Genomic DNA, 3,734 nt, shown 5'->3' on the forward strand with positions numbered 1-3,734 from the left:
AGTGGTGTACATGCACCGTCTCCTGAGAGCTGGAAGCAGTTCTGTTAAGGTAGCTACGTCCAGCTGGAGAAGGTATGCCTTCTGCATGAACCAGATGGGAGAAAGTAGAAGCAATGAGGATGGAGAGGGGGAAATAGAAAGAAAAGAAAGAGGAGCAGGAGCCAGAACTTCAGGAGGTTTCAGAGGAAAGAAAAAAATCAGAACAGGGAGACAGCCGGGAGTGGCAGGCTATGAAGATCCAGGAGATGCAGTATCCTCCTCTACTGACCCCCTGACTCCCTAAAACAAGCACTTCTTTGCTGTCATCCAAAACCCTGACCAAAACGGGGTGCTCCCCACCCGCAACAGCCTATGTGGTTAGTAACTGCTGTTACTACATTTTTTCAAATGTTTATATGCTGAGCGAGACTGGATCTAAACTGATCTGCTAAGAAAAAAACACTGAAATTAAAAATGCTTATTATCCCAAGCAACCATTCTTTAAATTTAAAAGCAAGTTAAGTTAGGTTAAAGGTATACTAAGGCTGGGAAGGTAACCGTCCAGAAGCCAACAAGCATAGCAGCCACTGATTCCCTTTTCTCTTTGGATGGGATACAGTATCTTATCGGATCCCAAAATTCCTTTTACAGAAATCCCTTGTTTCATTCTCTGCACAGGACAGGCTGTGTTCTTGTGATGAATGAGGATCGCATAATAAAGGAGAAAGGCTTCTGCTTTGTTCCAGCTTTCAAGACAGTAAATAAGATAATGCCTTGCAAGAGAAAGGATGGTGGTACGGACCAGGCAGGTCCAGGCACCTACTGGGACTGTATTCTCTCTCCATTTCTGCCAGGTGCTGCCCAGGCAACCCAGCAGGTTGCAGTGCTTGGCCCGTACCCAGTCTGTGATACCAGTGGTTGTATTTCAGAAGTACTGATCACACCGGCAATCAAGAGAGAGGGAGCTATGCTGCAGTCATATCAAGTACTGTAAAATGAATCCTAATTTTTTATCTCAGTTCAGGCTCTCAAAAAATTATCCAGCAATCTCAGTTTCAAATTCTGTACCTCAGAGCTCCATATTTAGCACAGGCATGATATCCTCTATCTTACTAGGTATCGGGAAGGTTACAACATAAACTAATCCTAAAAGAGGTCTAAAGCCCTCAAACAAAGTTGATTTCGTTCAATACCGGCATGCCTTCAAGGATTGTGGAATTAGGTAATCCAGGGAGAGTACCATAGGAAAACCGATAAGGGAATCATCTCAGTGCATGGTTTGGCTGGATCATGAAATAAACAGGGCTCAGGGCCAGAGACTGGGTGCTGAACATTAACACCCCACGTGCTGGCTGAGGCCAAGGCTTTGCGAAAGGTCCAGCATGGGGAAAGAGGAGAGATGTGACACTGCGATTAAGAGCCCTGCATGTACAGGGGAGCAGGTTACATACGGGTGCCGACAATGATCCTGGTGTTTTCTCGTTTTGCGGTGCTTGAACCTACAAGGTAGACAGCTGGAGATGTTATTTTTTAAACGGAGGGTTGTGTGTCAGTGGGTATGGAGAATATAGGATACAGCAGACTGGAGTTTCCACGTGCCAGTCCGGGGAAAGGCAGGACAGCAGCTGTTGGGCCTGGAGAGGGCAATAAAACACCTTATAACCACTCCAATTTGCCCAGGGTGCACATCACAACCTCCCACTGGGCCATCTACAGCAACCTCTGCTCTGCCAACAGGTGAAGCACATTGCATTTCCTCTGGGAGGATCTTGATTATACCTTGGCCCCCCAAAGCAGCGACCCGCTAATTTTCTCCTTCAACCTCTGATTGGACTCTACATTTCTTTCTCCCACCTGAGACTGCTCGGTTTATTATCTGCCTCCTTTTCAGCAAGTAGCCTGCAAGCTCAGCGCATGCCTGTACCATGCGAGATAAACCTCCCAGCCACCCAAATGGGTTTGAAACGAAGCCAGGCGACTTTGCCCGTCCCCATCTCAAGCTCCCGCTTTCAATAACGTCTCTCTTACACAACATCACAACAACATACCGGCAGGAATCCTGCTTCCCACGGCCCTCGGTGCCAGGGCTTGCGATTTTCTCTCCTTCTCCGAGCCTGCAGGACAAAGGCAGCATGAGCCTGTTCAGAATTGCCTCCCAGCTGCCAAGGAGGTGGACACCAGGCTGAGCAGCACCTTTGCTATATGGTCTACCTCTGCTGCGTGGAGGTTAACTGTCCTTGCCGCGCAACCCTGGTGTGCTCAGCTGCAGCTTGCACAGGTGCTTGTGCTGTCCTCTGTCTGAGCGCGGTGTTTGTTTCCAGCCAGACCATCACTCTCCCTAATTTGGAAAGCTTAGTTAGTGTGTTTTCTTGTGATCTGGTTCCACACCTGAGGACTGTCGCATGAGGTTACACGATGCTTTCTTTCCCCCTTCAAACCAGCCGGCGAGGAGACTGGCGGGTATTATTCATTGTAAACGTTTCGCACAGACTAAACCCATCGGGTACCAGTCCTGCTCCTTTGTATTTTCTAGTGTAACACAACAACACAGGAGCATACTCCAGAACCACTGTATGGAATGAGGTGTATATCTGCTGAATTTTACCTGTGTGAGAATTTTAAATTTGCAGTTGAAGGTTTATGCCAATTACACTTCTTAGTTGTGGCTATCTGCCAACTAGTTTCTTATTTAATGGAGCAGAAACGAGTAGTAGCAGCGTTTTTCCCAGCGTGAGGCATGAAACCGACCCTTGCTACTATAAATCACAAGCAAGAGCAGGGCTAATCTCAGGGATTTTTTTCTTATAGTCACCTGTCCCTGCAGTTTCTAAATGGCAGTCTCAAACCTTTGAAGTATTTTGAAATCTAAATTCTTGGTACAGCAACTAAAATAGGAGGTTTATTTTCTGGTGTGGACTATTTCTCAGAGGCGCTACCTTCTGTAGTGACATTTACAGGTGTTAATCCCACAACGGGGCGCTCCACGGACCCGTGTGCCAGGGAAGTTGGAAAGTCAGAGTTCCAGCAACCAACAGCCGTGAGGAAAGCTCAACACATGTTGCAACACGCACCAAGACGACCTCAGTCACATCCCTACAAAGCGCCAGCCTACCGTGCGGGTATTAAAAAAACACCTGCAAGACGCTCGGATCTGAGATGGAAAACGCTGATTGCAAACCTAATAGAATTCAGCATTTTAACCCTGGACTGTACGGTGTCTGCCAACCTGATCTCAACGTTGTTTTTAAACACAGATGTCTACCCCCTAAAAGGAAAGAATAGTATTTATAACTTTATCTTCTAAAGAAATACAATGAAAAATTGCTTTTTGTTTCTTTTTGAAGACATAAACCACCTAAAAAGATCAATGAGTCAAAATACAAAAACTAGTAGACATAATAATTCCAGCTTTTTTATTTGCAGGATATTCGGGTTTCCAGGTTTGTTTGGTTATGAAAGCTTCTAAACACAAATTATTTAAATTACCTATATTAAATATTTGGTTTGCAACAACAAAAAAGGAGTTAATTATTACGTTACCTTTAGTCTTCTAAAGTCACGCTAATGGAAACACTAATCAAAGATTGCAGTCACTTACATTTTCAGCCCTTGCCCGTTGTAGGTGGATTTCATTGAGCAATAAGATTTATAACTTTATCATGACGCAAGGTGTATCAGGCTGAATTCATTCAGTTGCTAATGAAATGTGATTTGGGGACTCTCCTGCTCCAGCTGGGTGGTAATTAGGGCTTATC

Source organism: Charadrius vociferus, unplaced genomic scaffold, assembly GCF_000708025.1.
Source record: "Charadrius vociferus isolate BGI_N301 unplaced genomic scaffold, ASM70802v2 scaffold514, whole genome shotgun sequence".
In the NCBI taxonomy this organism is placed as follows: Eukaryota; Metazoa; Chordata; class Aves; order Charadriiformes; family Charadriidae; genus Charadrius; species Charadrius vociferus.